Source organism: Pinus tabuliformis, chromosome 9, assembly GCF_031772625.1.
Source record: "Pinus tabuliformis cultivar Carrire ecotype Pingquan chromosome 9, CPIR1, whole genome shotgun sequence".
NCBI classification, from domain to species: Eukaryota; Viridiplantae; Streptophyta; class Pinopsida; order Pinales; family Pinaceae; genus Pinus; species Pinus tabuliformis.
The window spans coordinates 1,873,525,734-1,873,553,246 of record NC_142307.1 but is presented as its reverse complement, the minus strand read 5'-3'; positions in this window follow the sequence as shown (position 1 = coordinate 1,873,553,246).

Here is a 27,513-nt window from a genome sequence, read left to right as displayed (position 1 = left end):
TGACGGGCCATCACCGCAACCCATCGCGTCAACTTAAGCTCTCGGGGAGGCCCAACCTCAACAGTAAGCTGTTGAGGGATCAGCATCGGAACCCTCTCTAGGGCAAAACTCGCAACTAAAGGCCCATAACCAAAAGTCTTCAGCTGTTCGTTTTTGGTCCCAGTCAGTTGGCCCTTTAAGTTGGCCAACACAGCATCGCACCAGTTGAAAATGGTGCCCCGATAGCAGTCAATCACCATCTGCATCTGGGATCCAGTGGCAATGTGCAAAGCGGCAGCCCCGCAAATTCTGGTAAATGTAAAGGCAATTACCATAAGTTCAGGTCGGGATATCTTTTTAATCTCTATCCCCTTATCCTGGTTTTGATTATTGCACCGCTCTAGTCGGAGACTAGCAATGGACTAGCCACCCGGCCTATTCCCGGACAGAGTCAATTGTTCGCCCCTCTTGGGCAAACCAATGAGAAAATAAATATCTGAGGGCTCTATCTCGAGCTGGTGCCCTCCAATGTAAAAGCACTGATCCTGAACGTTCCACCTTTCAACCAACCACTCTAGAAAGCGCACCTGGGCCCTCAATCCAGGTATGGCCCAGTATTTGTAAAGACCGCATGCCTTCAAAGCATCAATGGAAGGTTGGTGATTAATGGCGGCCAAATCAACATCTTTGTGTTCTCTCTCATGCCAATCAAGCATGGTGGGCAATCTACACACCGTAAAACATCTGTTAGAGTCTATAAAATTAAAATTTTTTGGTTCATTTTGGAGAAATGGGGGTTTGAAAATCCTTTCCGCGGTGTACGCAGCTCACCTTTAGAGATAGAGCGTGTGTACGCAGGCTCTCTTAAGGCAAGCTGCGTACGCCCGACATTTTCCCAACTGAGACGGGGTACGCAGGTCACCAATGGAACACCTGCGTACCCCGAAAAGCGGACCTTGAAACCCCAAGGCCTCCTAAAAATGAAACTAAAGCTTAAAAACAAATTCTAAACAGATGGAAATGCGAGGGAGGATGTTGTAGAATACCTGATGAGACGGCGTAAGGTTTCGACGGTCGGATTCCCCGCAGTGTCCACGGGAAGTTTCTTGCCAAAAGCCCTTTTTCTCTCCTCAACAGTAAAATGGTAAAAGCCCTTTTTATAGGTTTTTTGAGTAAATAAATGTTAAATTTGTTTATTTTCCACCGTGAAAATGTATTTTTCAAAGTATTTTTATCTATCTTTAAACAGGTATGAGTAATGTGTTGGTTTTTGTGCAGGATAAAAGGATTTTCAGGGAAAATTGTCATTTTTTCACAAACAAAAAAAATCAGAGGCATCTTTTAAGCGCTTTTTTGACTCCTAAAACATGAAAAGATTGCCGAGCGTTTCTTTTACACTCGTTAAAATGGAATTAAAAGACGATCCCCTTATATCCCTTTTCTGACCGTAAAAACAGGAAAAGATTGCCGGATTTTTGTCGTTTCAAATTCGATACTGGAAATAAAACGACGTGTCCTTGATCGCTTTTTACTTTTCAGGTCAAAGACACTAATCATGAAAGTACTCCTTGGTTGCAAGATCAAGCGGTTCTCTCAAGTATTATTTTATACTTTTTTGGGCTTGGGAGACACAAATTTACGAAAAAGTTCAACCCTGGAGTCTTCTTAAGTTTTTTCAGACTCTCTAAAATTGAAAAACGCCGAGTTTCTCCTATACTAGACTCGTTAAAATTTCACAGTAAAGGACATGTTCGATTATAAATAGGAACAGACCACTCCTTCTTAGAGTTCGAATCAAAACTAAGTTGGACTCATCCGAATGATGAGCTTATAATCAAGCATATGTTATCCTCCTCAAGCTTGTAAAAAGTAAATAGGTACTTGCCAGAAATGTTGGGGGAAAAGAGAGAAAAATGAGCCTATTTTTTATCCTTTGTCTCAGAAGAAGCCTTATCACCACTCTTGAACATGACACTTTCCATTCACCTGGATTGGGAAATCCTTTGCCTCACAGTTGATCAAAACACATTGAAAGTCTTCAGCCGGGTATTAACTTTGGGTCAAATGTCACCAACCCATCTGTTGTGTCGTTATGTGTTCAAGAGGTCACTGAAAATAAACCATTCATCTGCAAAATACCCGTCATCCATCTCAACCATCCCTGAGTCAGTCCTTACAACTATGTTTCTTCAACTTGATCTATGATTTCGTGTTTTGGGCTTGCCTGCAACGGGTCGCTTTCTATCGACATCAGCACATTATCTAGAAAGATGACCTAGAAATCGTCAGTACCTTGAAATCTGCATGCATCAATGGCAGGTTTCTCGCCTTTGACGACAGTTTACATCATTGACTTTCGATCGAAGGACTCCATGAAATGTTCGATATCAACTCATTCATTCACATCTCATGGTTTGTACTGGGTACTTTGAGAACCATTGACATCACTGGTGGTCTCTCTCACACTTGTTAACAGTTTACATCATCGACTGGTAATCAAGTGGTTTCTACCATGCTTGACATCAACTCATTTATTCGCATGGATAAAATCGTACTATTTCGGGAAGTAGAAATGAAGACCCTGGATCTAGTTTCCACCATCCAGGCTGCAAGGAGTTTTGTATTCATTATATAGTAGACTAATCATAAACAGATGGTTGTGTCCATACTGTGTCTACAAAAGTCTATGATTATGATGTACTGCGAAATCATTCCTGTATCATAGCAGTAGTTAGTTTGTTAGTTAAAGTTTTTGATCTGAGTATGGGAATGCCTACCTCAGCGATGATATGATCTTATATATGTATTTTGTGTTGAATATTTGCAGGTTCCGACTGGGCTCTCCACAAGATAATCCTTGAAATGATAAAGTACTTCACCCTTCCTAGATGATATGAAACCCTAATCTACTACAGGCTTCGCACTTTAGGGGGCAATCTGTTACACTAAAATTTGTCACCATGACTATTTGCAGTTAGTATGGATCCACCAACTGTCATACTATCCTCCTTGGCAAGTCTCATACCTCTGCTCCTCATGTCAAACTCCAAGAAAGAGAGAAAGTCTTTAAAAATCTATATAACTCTGGGTACGCAGTTTCTCTTAGCCTTACCTGCATGTACGCACCCCAAGTTCACAATACCTGCGTACTTGTACGCTCTGTCTGTAAAAGGGTGGGTGTGTACTCCTGTAAAGGTCGAAAGGCACAAGTTTCACTTCAAAAACGTTACTTGTGGTCATTTCTAGAGCATTCTAGAAGCTTGTTTGACGTGTATCAAGTGCCTCCAGATGGTTCATGTATCCCTATGAAAGAGCAACTTATCCCATCAAGAGGGGAGCTATCCCATTCAAAGAGGGGCTTATCCCATTGATGGTGGACCTGATTAACTTCCTCTAGAGCACTATAAATACAGGCATTGGGCCAGAAGGAGGGGAGGTTGAAAGCTGAATATTCCTAAGGGTAGATGTTGTTGGAATTAGGACTCCCTTATAGAGCTTGAGAGGAGAGATTCCCATCCTTTCCTAGCCTTATTTGGAAGTGGGTGAGCTGATCAAAGTAAAGGAGAACTCTTGCTGGACCCTAGGAGGGACCTGCACAACACCAAGGCTCAGGTTGTAATGGTTTCTTTTGTTTCCACTTAATACAATTAAGCTCACTTTTCTCAACAGATTGTTATACATGATTTGTTTCATATACTCCTTGGTCTGTATGATGAATATGTGTTATTTTATAAGTTATTCAGGTGCTATGTAATCTTTTGGCTTGTTAGTGAATGCAGGTTTCGAAGAGAAGGAGGAGCTCATCCGGATCGGCAAGGCTGGACTACTACAACGCGTTGGACTAAAGGTATGTTATGAACACCTGATTACTTGTATTCTAAATGCATATTTAGAGAAAGGTAGTGTTTACTTGTATTTTTTGTCACTAGAAAGCCTTAGCTTCTAGGGAGGTCGGTTTTGTCCGCAAAAATTGACTCTTTCCGCATGACAACAAGTTTGGGCATATAGCAAAAGAATGCAGGAGAAAATGTTGGCCAACATACCAGAAGGAACAAACATCATCACACTCCAAGGTATGGAAGAAGAAGGAATTATAGTAAAAAAGATGTGGCATAGCTTAGTATACAGACATAACAAACATAATAGACTTAGAAGGAACTGAAAGTATGAAATTTGAGTGTCTTAATTCTCATACGCAGTTATCATGAAGACAAGTCATGTATATACGCGAGTTAGAAGCTGCAAATTCATGTATATGTTGGTTTAATGAAGAAGCAGTGGGACAGACTTAGAAAAATGATCTAATATGATTAAGACAATTATCAATTATCTTTTCTGTCTTGATGATAGATGACTACAGTCTGTGGATGTCATTTAGAATTTCTTTTGATCCTCATAAGTTTTAGAGAACTTTATGTATATCTGATTGATGACGATGCCTTGATATTTCTTAATGATATATGCAACGATTAGATTTGACAGTGAACAGGTGGCATAGGTTCAAGGGGAGAATATTCTATGCTTCTAATAATGCATTGTTGACATTACGTTTAGAAGTATTTGGTACCTAATGGTTCTTGTCAATAGTGATGATGCTTATGTGGCTAAAGTGTTTAAATGATACTTCATGCTATGTTGCGGTTATGAGTTTCCTATGATGAAGTCTCAGATGATGCTTGTATTTATTGGGGTTAGATAGTTGTTATTCAGATCAGATTTATGGATGATTGTGGATGAATTTTTGATGATGCATACAGTACATATATGTTTCTTACAAGGTGATATTCATAAGGACAAGAAGAAGTACAATGCTTGAGTACACAACTTCATTATCTGATGGCGAGCCACTCATTTCTTTTTTGTTGTTGTCATCAAGCCTTTGAAGATGCATAAAGTTCATATAATGCAGTTATGATGCAGGATTCCTATAGTTCTTAGCTCTCACATGATCGAGGATTGTTGTTGCTTATGGTATCAAGAATGCTTGACAAATGACTATGAGCTCATGGTTTTCTAGATACATATTCCTATCTCTTTGATGGATACACATTATTTTGGATGCCAGAATGATTACATAAGTTGCATATTAATAAATATTGTTGGTTGGCAAAGGGAATGGTTTTATTGCAGGTGTCATGAAGACATAGCTATTTGAAGACATGGATATTCAGAGACATGCCTTACATAGTCACATGATGATGATGCCTTCTCACTTTATGATGATAGGTTGATACTCACATATGTTGATTATCATGGTTGATGCTTATCAGAGATGGGATGTTTCCTAGTGATGATACATGGTTGATATATTGAGGGTTCTTGTGGAAAGATCATGCAGTTCTTGATGATGATGCTATGATCATAGATGATGACTATGGTGTTTTCACATACATATGAGATGATTTTGTGTTACTTCTTGGAGATATGACATATGCTTAGTTGATTCATGGAAGGTTATGATAAGGCTCTTTCTACTAAGGAAATGGAGTAAGTTGATCTTGATGAGATCAAGAGGATGAGTTGATATCTATATGAAGCATACTTTGTCACAAGTTTATGATATTTACTTTTTCATATCTTCAGAACTGATGATGGACATATACAGGTTGCAGGTCTGGATGTTGCTAACAGATTCTTATGGTGCAAATCATATATGGTGTATGATAGTTGCTGATGACTATCATGGTCTTGTTTAGATCTTTGGTCCTTGTTATAAATTCCATGTATATCACTCGATGAAAAGGTCATAGAAGGGCCCATGTTGTAATAATATGTCTCTGTATTTCATAGTATTTTAATGAGTCCTTTTTGTGATATGATGTAATTTATACTCCCACTATGCATGGGAAGGATGATGTAATAATTTCTATATTTCAGTCATGTATAAACATTTGGTATATCCCCACTTGGTTAGGTAGATGAGTCAAATTTGGTATATCCCCACTTGGTTGGTAGATTGATGTATGTATGAGTCACTGGTGATAGGAAAGTAATCCTCACATAGTTGAGTTATAGAGTCATGTTATTCTTTTAGAAAATATAATTTCAGACTTTGCATGTGCTTAGGGGGAGCATGGGTGATATAGTGCATCTCAGCATTTACAAAGGGGGAGTTTAATCAGAGAATTCAGTGTGTGCCTAGGGGGAGAATGATCAATGCTTTTATTCAGATGTTCAGATATGAAAGTATTCATTTTTCTTAGCCCTTTACCCTTGATATCAAAGGGAGAGAATATCTTGGTTTTCCCTTCACCCTTGATGTCAAAGGGGGAGAGTATTTTGGTGTTTCTTGCGATCTCTAATAGTTTCTATAGCCTAGAGTAAATCAACACCAACATGGTTGCCATCAAGTCCAAAGGGGGAAATTGTTGGCATTATGATGCATGTGTTGTACTTCATGGCAAACCACTTGTAGTAGAACAACTCACTTGTATATGGTAACTAGATGAATATACAGGAGAGATATCATGTGACAAAATGCATGGCAGTTATGTTTACAGATGTGAAAAAATGCACGTCAGTTCAAAGGAACCATTTCATAAGTTATATGGCAAATCTTAGTGTAAAAGCTCTATTCAGAGGTAACATGGCACTGGCACAGAAGAACAAGAAGATGGAACTAAAGTCTTCTAATTAGAATGAAGAAGTTGAAGGAAAAGGTTGATGTAAAGAAATTTAAGAAGTATGCGTAGGTCCACTTAGTCAAAACAATGTATACACACTATTTCATAGAACAAAAAGAGCGTATACGTATACACGCACTCCCACAGGAGGAAAAGTGCGTACATGTTGGAAAACCAAGGTTTTGGTCTGAGGTATTTGGTCCAAGGTTTTGGTCTGAGGTTTTATTCCAAGGTATTTATCCAAGGTATTTGGTCCAAGGTATTGGTTTGAGGTATTTAGTTCAAGGTATTGGTCTAAGGTATTTGGTCCAAGGTATTGGTCTGAGGTATTTGGTCTGAGGTATTGGTCCACGGTATTTGGTTTGAGGTATTGGTCCTAAGTGGTTTTGGTCCAAGTTATTGAGAAAGGCCTAAAACTATATAAGGAGGAGAATATCAAAGGGATAAGGACACAAGAAATGAATGTATTACGAAGTGTTAGATCAAAAACAAATATGCATGTTATGGGTTTCTGATGCTTTTCTTGATCTAGACAAATATGCACTTGAGTGTTTGATGATGGATAAGATCTAATGATGGATCAGGATCCTAATGACTTATCATTATGTGATATGATAATGGATGGGCTATATTTGATTGCTAACACATGTTTTATCACTTATATATGATCTGGGTATGTCTGAAGTCGGGAATTGCAACAAATTTATATGTAAGTATTTGCAGATCTATACGCTGGTTCGCTTTGGTGAAGGTGCGTATACACGTTGGTTCGACTCTTCCAAGTAGCGTATTGTTATAGACATATTTGGGCACTTCAACCCCAATCACATATTTCGATAAACTAGGTCTCTTTAATCCATAAAAGTGTTGTTTCATACCCTAAAAGATCATGGTCAACTGATTACATAATTCCCCAAACGTTCCAACTGAAAAACCATCAAGAACTGGCCAAAATAGGGCCATACTGACTACTTCACTGTCAGGGTATGATGCATATTGACTTCTACACTAGCTAGGTGCAATGCATACTGATGAGGCCTTCTATGGGGTGCGATGAGTGAGAATGGACAAATGTCCGAGACAGTTTGCTAAGTGGATGCTCATGGAATCTACAAGAAACTTCTCCTATGATACTTGTTTCCCTGAATTCGCCTAGGGATGAGTAAGAGATCCAAGAAATCTCCAAGTGGAACTAAAAACAACAAGTGGAATGACACTAATCAAAAACCCAGAGATGGCTCACACTGTTGTAGACATCTATAAATGGATCCCTCATCCGAGAGATCTGGAGGATGGAATATTGTAATTTGCAAGGAAGTGCTGATAGTTTATATCTGAGAAAGAGCATTGTATTGTTGGGTGATCTTTCTTTTCATGAGGTCAAGAGGGATTTGATGTTGGGAGGATGATGCTAGATCAGATAGCTGGTTTTTAATTCTCCCTTCTATTTTAATAAATTTCTTTGAGTTTTCCTCCATAGAATTGTGTATTTGTGAATGATACTATATGTTGATTGTATTTCTCATTCTGCAATGCTTATGATATAATAGATCAAGATGCTTTGACGGTGTTTTGTTACTTTGTCTCTATAGGTGTTCTCTAAGCGAGATAAGTAGGAGAAGAGGTGCAAGCTCTGTCAAGGGGGGAAGAGATCAAGCAAGGATTTAAGTGAAAGATCCATGTTGGTTCCTTTGCCTCTCTCCTATCTATCATACATAGAGGAAATCACAAATTTCTTTAAATTGTTTGTTTCTAGGATAGCTGTCAATCCTAGAGGGCTAGTCGATCGAAAAGACACTAGTTTTCTCGGAAACAAAATGGCGAATCCACTGGGGAACGAATAGATGTCTATTGGTTATTGTTGTTTGTTTTATAAACTATAGATGGTTCCTGAAGTTAGCCAGATAGCCTTCAAACTACTCTTGCTTTGCAATTGCATAGTAGATGAATGTTGCTTCAGTCAATCTCTGGTTTAGTTTATGAACTAAACATCTGACTTAAAAAAATGCTAGCCCTTGTGGTAGCTTAGTAGCCTCCCAAGATCATACCTATGTACTTTGCTTTTTACTATCTATCATAGCTCAGCTTAAGTCGCTGAAATCAGCAGCAAATTTGAGCCAAAACCCATCTCAGTTGTGCTCCTTGGCCCATCGCATTATCTGTCACTATATGCCAGTATGCATCGCTCCTCCCAAATCTAAAATGTGTGATGCATCCTTGTTTTTGTGAAGCCCAGGTGTGATGAATGACTGAGCCTATTTCCCTTCTTGAAATTTGGGGTTTTTTTCCTTGTTTTTAGCTCTGTTCTGTTGTTTTGCTGCTTATGAACAATATGTCATTACTAAAGCCTCCTTGCATCAGATAGATAAGCCTCCATTGATTAGGATTATTAATTTTTTTTTATGTATTTGTCCATCATTTACGGTCCTTTGTCAAAAAATTGCTTAAATCAAACTGTCATTTTGGTGAAAAAGTGTCGTAATTGTCGTTTTTTGACAAGAAGAGAAGTGTTGTTGAGTCTTCCTTCCTTGGATAGTCGATTGAACTTTTTGTCATGTATTTGATTTGATTTGTTGATATTTTGAAGTGTCGAAAGCATTTTCTATTCGAAATTGATAAGTGTCGTTTAGTCTTCCTTTCTATTTTGAAAAAGAAATTTTCAAAATGTCGCTTTGAGTAAAAATATTTCAGATCTTTACCAGATTTAGTTTACCTTTTTGGAGTTTTCACATTAAAGAGAATGATAAACAAATACATGCATTTTCATTTGCATTTAGACTGTGTGCAAAAAATGATTTAGGAAAAGTGCATTTAGTGTGTTCTCTTTGTCTTTGTTTGAAAGAAATCGTAATCTTCTTTCCTTAGTAGCTAGGATTTTCATTGATCAAAATAAAAAACGATTGTTTATCATTGTAGACTACATATTTAGGAATTTTAAATCTACATCATGTGGTAAACCATTGAAAGGAAAACTTTTAAACAAGATCAACTCTAAAATAATTTCAATGAAATTAACAACACTTTGGAACCTAATGCAACACATCTAGAGGTCTAGGTTAGAGACGTGTTCCGACGTCGTAAAATCTAGTAACTATCGTTTTCATTGAAGGTTGGGTGATTCCTCCTCTTTGATACGACAAGTGCTAGCATAGACTTGTGCTCCCCATACCGTCGTGTATATATTGGGAGACCACAATAGGCTTATATCCTTTCTCCAGAGGAAGCCGTGTCTGCCGCCCTATTGATCGCAATGCACTGAACACAACATTCAGGAATATTGACTACCATACATAAGTCCTTGGTAATTTCTCTTTAATTTATCACCAAGGTGTATTTTGCAGTTTTCCGATTGTTTTGGTAATCCCTCTATCTAGATCTCGAGAGTAGTCATTTTTGTTCCTTTTCAACTCTTTAAAAGAAAAGGTCCATCTGAGCACTTGTCACTTTAGGCTCATTCAAAATTGAGGGGGACTAGAGTCATCTTTAGCTTTTTCTCGACTCTTAAAAATTGAGAAGGAAAAAGTTGTGTCAAAGTGTCATTAAAATTTATTAATTTTGGAATAACATCCTTGTTCCTTCGTTGGTCTTTGGTTGAGGTAATGGAGTCCACCAATCATGGAATCCCTTTTGAGGGGAATCCTAGTCCTTTTACATATTGGGGAAATATTGGTGCTCCTCATATGGCCACTTTATCCCTTCCGGGACTTACTATTGGCCTACCAGTATGGCTATTCTCAACCTCTGTGGTTCAGAATAACGTGATTCCTCAGCAATCAAATCAACATCCGGTGGATATTAAAATTGACCCTTGGCCTTTTTCTTCATTTGTTTCTCCCTCCCCTTTTTCCTCTTCGCTTGGTGAAAGTAGTGATGCTAATAACCAAGTGGCTAAGAAGAAAAAGAAAGGTAAGGGGAAGAAGAAAAAGCCAATTCAGGAAGGGGGCAACCAACCAACCATAGATTTGGATGCATCAGCTGGTGAAAATTTGCACATTAAAGCTCGTAAACCCATATATCCTTGCATAATTCGTAGAGGAGACCATTATCATCGAGATTTTCCATGCATTCCTCGAATCTTGAGAGAATGGTCCCCCCGTTCACACAAACCAGTGTCATCAACCTTTGTTGATCATGTTGATAATACACCATCAACTAGTGATAGTGAAGTCCACAGATAGAAAAGAAAAATCAAAGTTCCTTGTGCGTTATGTGAAGGGAACCATATACTTCCCCGTTTTCCTTTTTTGGATGAGGCCAAAAGAGTCTTGCATAACTGTCCTGCTTCGCCACAACGACTTCCACCTGGATACAAGAAACTCTCCCCTAGTCCTTTACTAGTCCAAAATCTACCTGACTTAACTGAACCGTCGGTTGAAACACCTATCATTGAAAGTGAATCTTCTGAGTCCATATCGGACTAAAGTCAATAGGTTGAGATGGCAATCGACTGAGTTGTACCTTCAGAAGATCATATCCATCCTCAAGAGAGTGAGAATGATACCATTGAAATTCACTTTGTTACTTTAGAGTCCGATTAACTTGGGGGAAATCCGCCCATTCCTTCACAATAGGAAGAAAATCCCCCAGTTCCCGCTACTTGAGGATTTATTCCAACCATTTATTCGGTACCCCCTCCAAGCAGTCTAATCACTTCCTTTGATTTTAATCAACTAGCAAGATCTCGCCTTCCTTCTTATGTACCTTTCTAGATCATAGTGCAAGTTTAAAAAATGATCGTGTCAGGCACTATCATAGATGAGGCTATGTCAGTGAGTATCCTTTCCTCAACTACTTGGAAAGTGCTTGTTTTGCCATTGCTTATGCCTGTTACACAGAATTTGTCCAGCTTTAACAAAGGAACCAGTTGACTGTTAGGGATCCTTCCTAACTTACCGATAACTTTGGGATGGAAAAGCGTTCACCTGAATGTGATGGTAGTCCTAGGGCTGTTAGATTACAATCTACTCCTTTGACGTGACTATTTTTACAACATGGAAGCTATTGTTTCAAAACTCTTCCATTTCCCGGTTCAAGCATAGCTCCAAGTCAATAATCATCCCTAAATGGACCTTTTATATCCACGGTGTCTCTTCAACCTTCATTTCGTCCGCCTAATTACCGCGAGTAATTTGGTGAATGTAACGAAGCTTACGGGGCATGCACCCTTGTCTATTTGGTAGATGAACCCAGCTGAGAAATAGGTCTCCCTGTAGGTTATGTGATTGGTCTGGGTTACCTTTCACCTTTGTCTATTCTACGGATGAAGTGCAAGAAGTGTTTTGCCTATTCCATGGAAAAAACCATCCTGCATAACCATGATAAGTTTCCATATGACTATTGGAGACTCTCCTTTTCATCATGCTGGGGGCATGCAAACCTTTTTATGTAAGATGAAAATGACCAATTTAATTTCCTAGTTTTTTTTAACTTTTTAGCTTTTTAGTTTTTTAACTCCTGAGGTGAGGTGATTGGTCTGACACACCATTCACCTTCGTCTATTCTGTAGACGAAGCAAAGGAAGTGTTTTGTCTAACTGCTGATGAAACCATCCTACCTAACCTCAACAATTTCTTATATTCTTTTAGTTTTTCTAGCTTTTAGTTTGTTGATTTCTAGTTCGCATAAAAGGGGAAACCTTCACTGAACATAGTTTCCACAAGGTTCAAGCTCATTAAAAAATGAACCCACAGCCACACAGAGCATATGTTCCCCCAGAGTTCAATCTCGTTAAAAATGAACCTACCCTTGGTAAATAACCTTTGTGATTGCCATTACATCAACCTTTTGAGCCTTGGTTGTGTTCCTGCCATCACCGCCATTCTATTGGCTGATCATACACTTCCACTTGATTGTTTACCTTTTTGAGGAACAACTGTGACGAGTGGTCCTATTAGCCACCCTCTTCACATCACCATGTGTTGACAAGTTCCAAGATTACCCGGAACCAGTTTCTACCTCGGATACTACTCATTCCTCAAAAACGAGTCCCCTTTAAACCCTTTTCAGACTTGTTAAATATGAAAATATTTTCAAGCAATTGGCCTCTCCAGCTTGTTAAAGTGATTGGAAGCGCCATCCCTCATGTAGATTTTAAATATTTTCGGACCTGAGGGATTATCTCATGAAAAAGTTCAAGCGCTTGTCTTTTCCGGCTTGCTAAAGTGATTAGAAAAGTCATCCCTTTTGTATTATTTTAATCTTTTTTGGACTTAAGGGATTATGCTACGAAAAATAATTGGTGGAGTTTTCTTTTCGTCCCTTTTCAAACTCTCTAAACATGAAAATGACCAAGTTATATTTTTCATTAAACTCGATAAAACAATAGCGACAAACTTGTCTACCTAGACAAGAACAAGTTTCACTTTCGCTAGACTTGCTAAAACATAGCGATAGGTTTGCCCAAAGGGAAAATTATAGAACAAACATATGTTATACTCCTCAAGCTTGAAAAAAATGAAGAGGTATTGGTCAGCAATGATTGGGGAAAGAGGGAAGAAAACTTGAAGAATTATATGGTAGCAGTCGCTCTTGAACATGACACTTTCACTCCATCACCATGATTGTGTCGGGTTAGGTTATTCCCTTCACTAGTCATTTCACCATTGGTCTTTCACACCATCCATTTTTTGGGGTTAATGCTACCAATCCATTTCAGTGTCACCGATATGTTCAAGAGAAGTCATTCAATTGAGAATTCACCATATAGTTAATGCCTCATCCACTGCAATACCTTCAACCTCCATTTTTCATGACCGCCATTCCTGAACCTTGTGTCGTTGATCGTTTTCACCTCCAGAAAATCATTTTCTTCGTTTCGTGTCATAGATGTGGGGTACATTAAGGCCTCCCTATGACGGGTCACTTCTTTTCAACATCAACTCATTATCCATGAAGTTGACTTAGAAACAACCCTTTTAGTACTTTGAAGCTTGCATGCCTTAATGGCAAGTTTCTCACTTCTGGTGACAGGTTGACATCAATGGCCTTCGACCGAAAGATTTTGCGTGGTGTTTGACATTGGATCATATATTCACACCATGTGAATTGTATTGTAGTACCTTCAGGGTCATTATCATTATTGGTGATTCCTCTCGCATCTGTTAAACTCACATTATTGGCTGGTAATCAAGTAACATCTTTCCATGTGCAACTTCAGAACATCTTCTCACATGGATTGACTTGTACATCGGCAAAGATTGAATGAGTTTGAAGACCCCGGATCTAGTTTCATCCATCCAGACTATGATATATTCAGGAATATAAAGACATCAAATGTACACAAAAGCTACACAGATGGTCATCGAAGCCAGGGATGATGACCCTACATATGAAGAATCACCAATATGCAACTGCAGATGATTATTTGTTCTATGTACATGAAATGAATTTATAAAGTTGAGCATGGGAATGCCCACCTCAGCTAGATCATGAAAATTATATGATGATGATGTATTGTATTGTATCTTAAATAGGTCACCTTCTAGTTTCGAAAACCATGGATCCTCATGTTAAAGCATTTCACCTCACATCAAAGATTTACAACTTCATGCTTTAGGGGGAAGCTATTATAGACATATTTGGGCACTTCAACCCCAATCTTATATGTCGATAAAATAAGGCTCTTTAATCCCTAAAAGTGTTGTTTCATACCCTAAAAGATCATGGTCAACTGATTACATCATTCCCCAAAAGTTCCACTTAAAAAACCATCCAGAATTGGCCAAAACAGGCCCATACTAACTGCTCCACTATCAGGGTGTGATGCATACTAACTTCTAGACTAGCTTGGTGTGATGCATACTGATGAGGCCTTCCGTGGGGTGTGATGAGTGAGAATGGACAAATTTTCAAGACATTTTGCTAAGTGGATGCTCATGGAATCTACTAGAAACTTCTTCTATGACACTTGTTTCTTTGAATTCTCTCAGGGATGAGTAAGAGATCCAAGAAATCTCCAAGTGGAACCAAAAAAAACAAGTGGAATGACACTAATAAAAAACCTAGAGATGACTCACACCCTTGTAGACATCTATAAATGGATCCCTCATCTGAGAGATCTAGAGGCTGAAATTTGGTAATTTGTAAGGAAGTGTTGGTAGTTTGTATCTGAGAAAGAGCATTGTATTGTTGGATGATCTTGCTTTTCATGAGGTGAAGGGGGCTTTGATGCTGGGGGGATGATGTTGGATCAGACAGCTAGGTTGTAATTCTCCCTTCTATTATTAATAAAGTTCTTTGAGTTTTCCTCCATACAGTTGTGTATTTGTAAATGTTGTTATTTGTGAATGCTATTGTATGTTCATTGTATTTCTGATTCTTCAATGCTTATGATATAATAGATCAAGATGCTTTGATATTGTTTTGTTACTTTGTCTCTACAGGTATTCTCTGAGTAGGATAAGTAGGATAAGTGGTGCAAGCTCTATCAAGGGGGAGAGAGATCAAGCAAGGAGTTAAGCAGAAGATGCAGGTTGGTTCCTTTGCCTCTCCCTTATCTATCATACATAGAGGAAATCGAAAATTGTTTTAAACTGTTTGTTTTTAGGATAGTTGCCAATCCTAGAGGGTTAGTTGAATGAAAAGACACTAGTTTTCAGCTGGAGTTTTCTTTTTGTCCCTTTTCAAACTCTCTAAACATGAAAAGAACTGAGTTATATTTGTTGTTAAACTCGATAAAACAATAGTGACAAACTTGTTGACCCAGAGAAGAACGAGTTTCACTGTCGCTAAACTCGCTAAAACATAGCGACAGGTTTGCCCGAAGAAAAAATTATAGAACAAGCATATGTTATCCTCCTCTAGCTTTACAAAAATAAAGAGGTAGTGGTTAGCAATGACTGGGCAAAAAGGGAAGAAAAATTGAAGAATTTTATGGTATTAGGTCGCTCTTGAACATGACACTTTCACTCCATCACCATGATTGAGTCGGGTTGGGTTATTCCATTCACCGGTCATTTCATCATTGGTCTTTCACACCATCCATTTTTGGGGTTAATGCTACCAATCCATCTTAGTGTCACCGATATGTTCAAGAGAAGTCATTAAATAAAAAATTCACCATCCAGTCAATGCCTCATCCTTTGCAATACCTTCAACCTCCATTTTTTATGACCACCATTCCTGAGCCTTGTGTCGTCGATCATTTTCACCTCTAGAAAATAATTTGCTTCGTTTTGTGTCATAGATGTGGGATACATTAAGGCCTTCCTACAATGGGTCACTTCTTGTTGACATCAGCTCATTATCCAAGAAGTTGACTTAGAAACAACCCTTTTAGTACTTTGAAGCTTGCATTCCTTAATGGCAAGTTTCTCACTTCCTATGACAAGTTGACATCAATGGCCTTCAACTGAAAGATTTTGCGTGGTGTTCGACATCGGATCATATATTCACACCACGTGAATTGTACTGTTGTACTTTGAGGATCATTATCATTATTAGTTATTCCTCTCGTGTCTGTTAAAAGCTCACATTATTGGCTGGTAATCAGGCAATGTCTTTCCATGTTCGAATTTAGAACATCTTTTCACATGGATTGACTTGTACATCGAGCGAAGATTGAACGAGTTTGAAGACTCCGGATCTAGATTCATCCATCCAATCTGTGATATATTAAAGAATATAAAGACATCAAATGTACATAGAAGCTACACAGATGGTCATCCAAGCCAGGGACGATGGTCCTACATATGAAGAATCACCAGTGTGTAACTGCAAACGATTATCTGTTCTATGTACATGAAATGAATTTATAAATCTGAGCATGGGAATGCCCGACTCAGCTAGATTATGAAAATTATATTATGATAATGTACCGTATTGTATCTTATATAGGTCACCTTCCAGTTTCAAAAACCTTAGATCCTCATGTTAAAGCATTTCACTCGACATCAAAGATTCAGGACATCATGCTTTAGTGGGCAGCTGTTATAGACATATTTAGGCACTTCAACCCAATTCACATATGTCAATAAACTAGGGCTATTTAATTCCTAAAAGTGTTGTTTCATACCCTAAAATATCATGGTCAACTGATTACATCATTCCCCAAAAGTTCCACTTGAAAAACCATCTAGAACTGGCCAAAACAGGACCATACTGACTGCTCCACTATAAGGGTGCAATGCATACTGACTTCTACACTAGCCAGGTGTGATGCATACTAATGAGGCCTTTTGTGGGGTGTGATGATCGAGAATGGACAAATTTTTGAGACAGTTTGCTAAGCGGATGCTCATGGAATCTACTAGAAACTTCTCCTATGGCACTTGTTTCTCTGAGTTTGCCTAGGGATGAGTAAGAGATCCAAGAAATATCCAAGTGGAACCAAAAACAACAAGTGGAATGACACTAATAAGAAACCCAGAGATGGAACACACCCTTGCAGACATCTATAAATGGATCCCTCATCTGAGAGATCTGGAGGCTGGAATATTGTAATTTGTAAGGAAGTGCTCATAGTTTATATCTAAGAAAGAGCATTGTATTGTTGGGTGATCTTGCTTTTCATGATGTGAAGAGGGCTTTGATGCTGGGAGGATGATGCTGGATCAAACAACTAGGTTGTAATTCTCCCTTCTATTTTAATAAAGTTCTTTCAGTTTTCCTCCATACAATTGTGTATTTGTGAATGATATTGTATGTTCATTGTATTTCTGATTCTGCAATGCTTATGATATAATAGATCAAGATGCTTTGATGGTGTTTTGTTACTTTGTCTCTACAGGTATTCTTTAAGTGGGATAAGTAGGAGAAGTGCAAGCTTTGTCAAGGGGGAGAGAGATCAAGAAAGGAGTTAAGCAGAAGATCCAGGTTGGTTCCTTTGCCTCTCTCTTATCTATCATACATAGAAGAAATCGCAAATTTCTTTAAACTGTTTGTTTCTAGGATAGTTGCCAATCCTAGAGGGCTAGTCGATCGAAAAGACACTAGTTTTCCCAGAAACACGTATGCAAAATAAAAGTATGATGTTCAAGGATGACTGATCCATCAAATTGGTGCTACTGTTTAACTATTGTCTGTCAATGAAGTCTTGTTAGATCTGAAAGTAAAAATGAATGCATAAAGATTTTGTGTCTCATTAATAAATTGATTGAGAAAGAAGGGTGATCCTTGTTTCTATTTGTTTAGAAATATGTAATATGATAGTAGATATTCAAAATTTAACTGATTGGTACAGTTTGTGGTTTATAGGTTTCATGATTCAGTATATGCAAGTTGGGAAAAAGGAAGTAGCGTATGCACACAGGTTTGTTTCATTAAAGGAGTGTATACATTTTGGCACATGCCTTTTGACGTTACAATTTGTTCTGGTTGTTGATATAATGTTTTGGGTTCAAATCTATGTACTGGTTACAGTGATCTATCTGTTCCAGTTGATTGGTTGGATGAATGTTTGATTCAGTGGTGTAAGAGGTTTAGTGGTTGTTTGATTCAGTTGTGTTAGAGGTTCAGAGGTTTTAGTGATTGATTGTTTTGAGTTATATAAAATATTGATTGGGTTTCAGTGATTGGTTGATCCAGATTTATTTGATGGTTGTATTGCAGTGGCGATTGATTTTGAGCTTCAATGTTACTAATGGGCCCAGTATGAAAATTTTATGAAACGAGGCCTTCATGTGTATTGTTGTGTACCAGGAGCATCCAGTCTAAAAATTTATGAAACATGGTCCCTAGAGGATACTGAGGGTTGGAGCCTTCAGAGAGGAAGTTGAAGCTTCCTACCAGTAGTGGTTGGCAATTTGGTCAGGGGGTTAGAGCTCCCTTCCTGTAGTAGCGGGAGAACGAGTGAAGGTTGTAGCCTTCTGTAGGTTGGAGCCTACGTAATAGTAAATATATCAGATATTACAAGAACTAGGGGGCTATAGCTCCCTTCCAGAAGAAACTGGAGAATGAGAGAAGGCTAGCCTTCTACAAGTGGGTGCCTGCAAACTGGTATGAGTCTGCACCAGTACAAGATTGTAAACATATTTTCTTATTATTAAAACAAGACAGAGACGACAGCAGTAGGTGGTTTTCACCCACATTGGGTTTACACCTTAAATCTTGGTGTTCATGTGTGTTTCTTATGTGTGATTGTTTACTCTGTTATTACTGCACATGGTTACTATTTAATGTTTAATAAAGTACTGATGCACTGATTAAAGATCAACATATGATGAATTAACTGAATCATTAGTTGACTGGATATACGTTGGTTGCATTATTAACAATTGTGTGCACACACAAGTTCCCTTCTCTAAAGTAGCATATATAAATCTGATTATGGAAATGAAAAAGTTATTGATTTGTAAATACTAATTCACCCGCCCCCCCTCCCCTAGCAGTATTATTTCCAACAAAATTTCATCGCTATTATGACCTTTGTTTTTACGATCATGAGATTGATCCAACATCATATTGGATTGTGGAGACAAAATGATTCAACTTTCCAAGATGAGTACCTCACTTGGTTGAATGAAGGTGCTAGATGTGAGTAGTGTCAAAACCTTAGGGAATAAGAACACTAAGGCCTAAAAAAATATATCACCACTTTTCCACTGAAAGAAAAAATTTTAATCTCACAATCGCCTCTTGGAGTACATTTCGTTGGATGGATATCACACTCTGAGAGATGATTGTCTAATACAATGAGAAGTTTACATATATTGTCACAATGCCCCTCACAGTCAAAACTTATAGTTTTGTCCAATAATATTAATCATATTATACTATTTAATTATAAATTATGACTATTAGATAATTATTAGTTTTAATAATTAGTCTGAAATTGCGTTTTTAGTTTTATGTATACATGAAAATATTCAGAAAAAAGGTAATTTTTGTGACTAGTTAATTTTGAGTGAATTTAAATACACAACAAATTATGGTGCCTCGGTGTTTCTCTAGCATTATCTTCTCGTTGTACTAATTTCTCCCATGTCCTCTAATGATTTTGGCGAATTCCTCTTTGATGATGTCCAATGTCAATGTAGTGGAAATTTATCCTCGATGTTTTTTTAAGCCAAAGGGAAGATCCACAATTAACAACCAAAACCTAACCTCAAATATATTATTGGGGGCCAAAATGCAGTAATTATATGACAAGCCAAGAAACATTGGACATTAATCATCTTCCCTTTAATATTGATTAATAATTTCTTTGCATGATCATGTAATACTAAAGTGTCAAGTAGGGTCATTTAAAGTCAGTCATCCATCAATATCACCTTTGAGAGTGTTTAGTATTTAATAATTCCTATTACACACATAGTAGATCACCAAATTCAAGGATAACAATATAAACACAACAAAAATGAAATTAAAAGAAATGCTAGGAAGTCAAATGCGACTAATCTTAAGTCAAGAAAATACCAAGCCCTTCACATTAGCAAGGCATTCTTAGGAACCAAAACAAAAAATCCTTCATTGCATCATTTTCACCTTTTCTTTAATTTCTTTAATTGAAAACATAACTTTCAAATATAAAAAAACCGATTCAAAAAGGTCTCAAAATCCTAAAAAATTGTCGAGTGATTGTTGTATCAATTAAACAGAAAGGCATCATTCGATATGCTTTAGCCTTGTGGAATATATTGAAGAATGTGAAGCTTTCTCATCCCTTGCTCCTAATCAAATTATATTCTATGGGTTCCAATCAAGTAATCAATTTCCCTCCAAGATAGTTAAGACATCACTTTGGAGAAGGACTTCTAGAAGCACTGGGAGAGTAGAAATGGAATTAACTAGGAGGAAATTGAAGCACTTTAGTGGGTGCTCGAAAATATTTGAACACAACTGAAAATGGTTTTACACTCCCTCCAAAAATTTTAAAACATAAACCATTTTGTTGCATCTCATTTATTTTCCACCTTTCTGTAATATGTAATTCTTTGAGCAAGAATAGAGTATTCATAAATATTGTCATGAAAGAGGAATATTCACAATCCTAATAAGTTGGGCTATAACAAATAAACAATTTCATGTAGTCATTAAATTTTACATTGTATATTTCAGTGATTAAAATGAAAACTTTATCCTTAATCTGATTACAACAAAAATAAATTCAACCCTAACTAGTTGGGATCTAACAAATCAAGAGTTCCATGCAGTAAAGTAAACTTACATGGTAGATCCCAATTATTTGGAATGACAAATTTATTCTTGATCTTATTACAACATAGATAAATTCAAGAGTACATACATATTTCCGTATTGAACACATTCCATGATTTCATAGAAATATAATGATACGATTTACCTATAGTATTTGTCTCCATCACACAAAAATATTTTTGTAATAAAATTATAAATCCCACATCTGCATTCCTCATCCCTGACATACAAATTATTTACAGTGGAATACTTTATCATTTCTCCCTCGATGCAATAGAGATCCACTACCGTGGCATGAAGATGATTGGTATCATAAAATGGTGCAGTTCATCCTTCAATATACGTCACAAAACTCCTCTCACCTCACAAAACTCCTCTCATGTACAATAATAAGAGTCCTCTCAAACTACCTGGTCTCCAGCTCATTGATACTGAAATAAGTGGATATTTCCATGGGTGACAAAGTGTGCTTGGGGATTTAATAGAAGGAATTATCACTAAAAAAAGATACAATGCAGCATAGTAGTTATCAGCAGGAGGAACAACCCTACCAAGCTACTTCCTAACTACATAAAGGTAATCTCGAATTACCTCTTAACCAACAAAAGATAACATCAACTACCTATGGAGTCTACCTATGCATGGTAGCAAAGAAAACACTGTAAAAAACAACATCTACAACAACGTTGGTCAACCTCTTCTTCTAGTCAAGGGCATGCCCAACTTTTGAAAAGTATCAAGCAGGTCAGGGTCCACCTCATGCAGGCTCCTCTTCTTCTTCTACTTTCTTTGTTTAGGTTCAGAAAAATAGGAAAGGTCTTGGAAATTGATGGGTGGGTAAAAGTTATCATACCATTTGGGTTCTTCCATTTTTAATCATTGTTTGTAAGCATTGAATCGAAATTGTAAAAGCTATTCAGGTTCATTCTTTTTAGCTGAAATTAACCTAAGCCTTGGAGAGATGTAAGGCTTAATGGATCTAACTAGATTCTACTTAAAATATAGTAACATGGTTTAAAACTGTAGGCGTTGATATCAGAATCTGAGGATGAAACATAAAATATTTTATGTTCATTATTACAAGAAATTTTAATTTCATGTAACAAATCTGAGGAAGGTCTTGCATTTGCATCCTACCAAAATATTTTCTTGCATCACTCGAGCCCTTTGAATTTGGGCATGGTAGATTCCATGAAATAGAAAATCGAACGCTAAAAAAAGGTGAAAATAAAAAATAAAATTTCATGCATTCTGACCCTAAAAAACTTAGGGAGGAGCAAACTGATCAGTACAATAAGGAGATACAAAATGCTTACTTGTCCATTTTCCTTTCATGAATTGTTGGACATAATCAAGATCTGCATTATCATAATCATTAAACCCTTTGTACAATACGGATATGCAAAATGCTTACTTGTGCATTGTCTTTTAATGAATTGTTGGCCGTAATCAAGATCTACATTATCATAATAATTAAACCTTAAAATCTAGATAAAATTTATGCTTTGATCATACAAACCCTCTGAATTGTTTACCCATAAGAACAAAAATCATCTTTAGTAAAAAGGAAGAACTCTCCATAGTCCAAATTCATACCCATGTAAAAATTACCAAAATCTCAATAAGGACATGCAAAATGCTTACTTGTGCATGTTGAAAATAAAAACAATAAATGCTAAATTTAGTACTATTATAAATAGCATTTCAGGATACCTTCCTATTTTAGTTAGTCCCTAAACTAAAATAGAGAAGTAAAAAATTTGAATTTGATCTTAGTAGCTGTTTGTAAAATAATTAATTAATTCATCTTGAGTTAATTAGTTGTATAAAATCAAACATGAAGTCTATGTGGGGACATGCAACAGTTTCTCCATTGATTGAGGAATTTATCCATCAGTTAAATATATAAAGATGAGTTGTAATTAGATGGCTCAGTTAATTGAGTCAAGTCCACTTAGATTAGTTCAAATAGTTTGTTGAATTAATTGTGAGTTCAATTAGTTAATGCATGCATGCATGTAACTGCTGCACTTTAGATAATTGAATATTCTCTCATAAATAACTCATGCATGTCAGTTCAGAGAGAGACCCAGTTGAGATCAGATGGAGGGACAATGTACTATCAATTGCAGGAATATTCCATTGTGAATATCTCTTGCATGTAGAAGGAATTCATTCCTTGGAGATTGCGTAGTTACTTCTTTAGTTTAGTGAGTGTGTGATGAGACTAATTGCACAGGTGGCATCATTGGACCCCAAGAAAAACTACGCAAGGAAATAGGGGGCTTGGAGGGCTAAGGAAAGGCATATCTTGTGTCTACTTAGTTTGTGAATTGTATTGTTTGATTGCAGAGAGAGCGGGATAGCTTGTGAGCTGATTCTTTTTGTAATATTGAACATATTTCCACTTGTACTATAATAAAAAGATTGGGGTTTTAGGCTGAGGCTTTCCTTGGGTTATTCTTCTGTGTGCATGTGTGATTGATTTCTCATTCTCAGTTATATGTTTTCTAATTTATCTTGCTCATATTCGATTAAGCTTTGGCAAAGTTTGTTGTAGAAGTAGATCTTGTATTTTGCTTTAGTATATTGCATAATATGTTGATCTATAGTTGGAATTTCTACATGGTATTAGAGCAAAGGTGATCAAATTGAATAACAGTATACAAGAAGGGAGAAGCTCGAAGTTTGAGTTTCCTGAATATAAAAATTGAGTTCTTATCACATCTCAATTTCACTAATGGCATTCAACGGTTTGAGACTCGAGTATGCCCTTGGTGGTAACTTGAATTATATAGCCTGGATGGATTGCATGGAAGTAGTATTAGAGGATAACGGTATAAAGGACTTCATTGATCAAGAAGTCCCCAAGTCGACTGATGTTACAGAATTGGCGGAATGGAAGAAATGTGTGGCTAGAGCAAGGAGAATCCTTCTGGAGGGAGTTTGAGACCACATAGTCTCGAGTCTCCATGGGAAGGAGACACCATTTTTGATGTGGAAAACATTGAAATATATATATATCATAACAACAATGATCAGACGAAGCTTGCATTGAAAGACAAGCTTTGGAAAATCAAGTGTGAAAAGCGTGACACGATCTGAACAAGCTCACCACCTGCATGGATGAGCTTTGAAGTGTAGGGATCACGACAGTTGATGATGACATGGTGAGTCTTGCACTCCTTTGTCTTCCTAAGAGTTGGAATAGCTACCAAGAGTCAGTTAATGGAAGAGAAAAACTGCCAGATTGGGAATGACTTTGGTCAGATCTGATGCAGGAGGAGATAAGAAGAAACACCAGAGATGGATCCTCATCAAAGCAAGATGATGAGGAAAATCTAGCCTTAGTGAGTAAGGTGAGGAAGGGGAAAGGAAAGGCGTCCCATTCCAAATATAGTTCTTCCCATGGTGGGAAGAAGTTTGACAAATCGAAAGTGTGATGCTTTCATTGTCATGAAGCCATCAATTATGCTACGAATTGTGCATAGAAGAAATCCAAGAAGGGTTCCTCGAAGGGATCCGATGGTGAGGCACTGGCCTCACAGTTTGAGTTGGATTTCTCTCTTATCGCATGCATGGTTTCATCCATCGTGGGGTATGTGTGGTACCTGGACAATGGAGCTTCATTCCACATGTCAGGTGGCAAGAATCTTTTCAGTACCTTGGAGGAGAAGGATCTCTAGATGCAGATCAAGATGGGCGATGATGGAAAGTACCGTGTTTTTGGTGAAGGTACGGTTGTGTTTCAGAGGGAGCATGGAGCTCCTCTCACCCTGACTGATGTAAAGTATGTACCAGGTCTGAAGAAGAATCTTGTGTCTGTTGCTATTCTAGAAGATAAAGGTTATGATGTAGTCTTTAGTGAAGGAAAGTTATTCCTGAGGCATATCGGTACTGGACAGACAAAGTGAACTAGGATTTGAGTAAAGAATATCTACAAGCTGGAGGTAGATGAATGTGTTGCATTAAGTTCCAAATATGAGATGGTGCAGAGCCAAGATGTTGGCGAGCTATGGCATAGCAGATTGGGCCACTTGCACATGGCACCCTGAAGATCATGAAACAAATTTGTATTGGGCTACCCAAGGGAAAACTAGAGCAGACGAATACATGCGAAGGTTGTACTTTGGGTAAGTATGCAAAATATTCCTTTCCGGAACGAGATAGTAGAGATGGAGCAATCCTGGAGCGAGTTCACTCAGATATTTGTGGACCTTTCTCTACAACCTCCACCGCTAAACAAAGGTACTATGTTATTTTTATTGATGATTTTTCTCGTAGATGCTAGATCTACTTTATGCAAAAGAAGGATGAGACCTTCTTGAGGTTTTGTGAGTTTAAAGCCTTGGTAGAGAAAGAATATGGAAATAAAATAAAAGCCTTGCATAGCGACAATGGTGGAGAGTATGTCTCCTAACAGTTTATAGACTTCTGCACTACAGAAGGAATTAAACCGGACTTGATGGCACCCCATAAACCACAACAGAATGGGTTGGCCGAAAGGAAGAACATATCGATTGTGGGGGCAACTTGAGTGATGTTGCATGACCAAAGCCTACCACTGCATTTGTGGGCTGAGGCATGCAATACAATAGTATACTTGCAAAACAGAAGCCCGCACCATATATTGGGAATGAAGACACCTATGGAGGCCTTTTTTGGGAAGCGACCAGATGTGAGTCACTTCTGAATCTTTGGATCATCCGTTTACTGTCATGTGACCAAAGATGCCTGGAAGAAGTTTGATCCAACAACTAAGTTGGGAATACTTGTGGGGTATATGGATACACCCCACAACTACAGGGTGTACTTGCCCACTAGTCAGAGGATAGTGGTACGCAGGGATCTGAAGTTTGACGAGCAGAAAGCTATGTGAGTATCACATGAGAGGGAGCTCAAGTTGCATGTAGAGGAGGAACTTTCAGTTCCTAAGGAGGAGGAACCTCAAATTGATGTGGAGTAGCCACATGCAGAGGATCCGAGAGTGGATACATCCACTCATGCTGAGACTTCCAGAGATGGGTAGAAATGCTCAAGGAAAGTTGACAAGTTGATGTTGGATGTGTGGGAGAATGCGGACAACCATCTTCTCAGCGTAGATAGAGGAGGTTGCCCGAGCGATACAATGGGTACATAGCCCTGTTTGGGGAGTGTGTAGATACCGAACCTTATTCATTCGAGGAGGAAGTGTAGAAACCAGTCTGGGTTAAGGCAATGGTAGAGGAGTACAACTCCATCATTCGGAACAGTGCGTGGGATGTTGTTGCAAGACCTCACGGTAAGTCAATGGTTAGTTTCAGATGGCTTTAGAAGGTAAAGTAGGCAGCTGATGGTAGTGTTGAGAAACATAAGGCAAGGTTTGTTGCCCTTGGTTTCTCACAGGTCGAGGGGATCGACTATAATGAGACCTTTTCTCTTGTAGCAAGGTACTCATCTATCAGATCGATGTTGGAACTATCAGCTCAGATGGGTTGGAAGATCCATTAGATGGACGTGAAGACAATATTCCTCAATGGGAATATTGAGGAGGAGGTGTACATTGAGTGGCCAGAGGGTTTCGAGACCTTTGATCATGAGTCGCATGTGCATTGACTCAAGAGGGCTTTATGTGGGTTGAAGTAAGCACCCCGTGCTTGGTACGCCAGAATCGACAGCCATTTCACTGGGTTGGGCTTCACGAAGAGTGAAGCAGATGCGAACCTTTATCACATCATGGTAGAAGGTGTCGAAATGAAAGACATGGGTCTTATGCACTACTTTCTAGGCATGGAGGTGTGGAAGAAATATGGTGAAGTATTTGTGTCTCAAGGCAAGTATGCCAATGAGATACTCAGGTGTTGTTGGAAATAATACTGAGATGGGGGGGTAGTGAATTAGTATTAGAAAATCAATAATCTTTTCATTTCCATTATTAGATTCAAATATGCTACTTCAGTTAAGGCAACCCGCGTGTATATGCATCTGTGTTTAATGCAACTAGCGTACATCCAACAAAATTATGATTAAGTTAATTCATCATATGTTGATCTTTAATGAGTGCATCAGAACATTATTGACCATATAAATAGTAAACAAGTGCAGTAAAATAGAACAGATCATGTTATGAAACCAACTCAAGAAAAGATAGAAAAGAAAGATCAATGCCTTAGAATTCAGCCTCTTCAAGGGGGCAACCTCCTTTACATTACATAAATGAACAATTCTTGGATGATACCAACGACAAAACCTCCTTTCTATATATAGGAGTCTAAGGAGTCACAATATAATCCAGCCGACCTAACAATAATAATATAAAGCCACAAAAATAACAATAGAGGGATTCTATGGGGCACAGAAATAACAATATGGGGGTAATAGGGGCACAACAATATAAATAAGGGGTATAACTACAATAGTAATGGGGTAATCACTAGTATTATAGGGACCCAACATGCCCCTCTCCTTCAAAAAAGTGTTGTCCTCAACGCTTGAGTAGCTCTGGATACTTCTGCATAAAATTCTCATCCTCCCATGCGGAATCTTCAGCGGATAAGTTCTTCCACTTGATAAGATACTCTGAAATTGATCGATTTCGTAGCTGTCGAGTTTTTATTTCTGTGACTGCTTCCGGTTCCAATATAATTTTTCCTTCCTCGTAAGTATACTTGGTAAGTTTGTCAACTACCACCATGATGACACTCTTTACTCAGACTTGGGTAAACCTGTGATAAAATCCATTGAAACCTTCTCCCAACGTTGGCTTGGAATGGATAAAGGTTGTAATAGACCCGGTGTCTTAATTGTTTCAACTTTATTTTGTTGGCAAACCAAACAT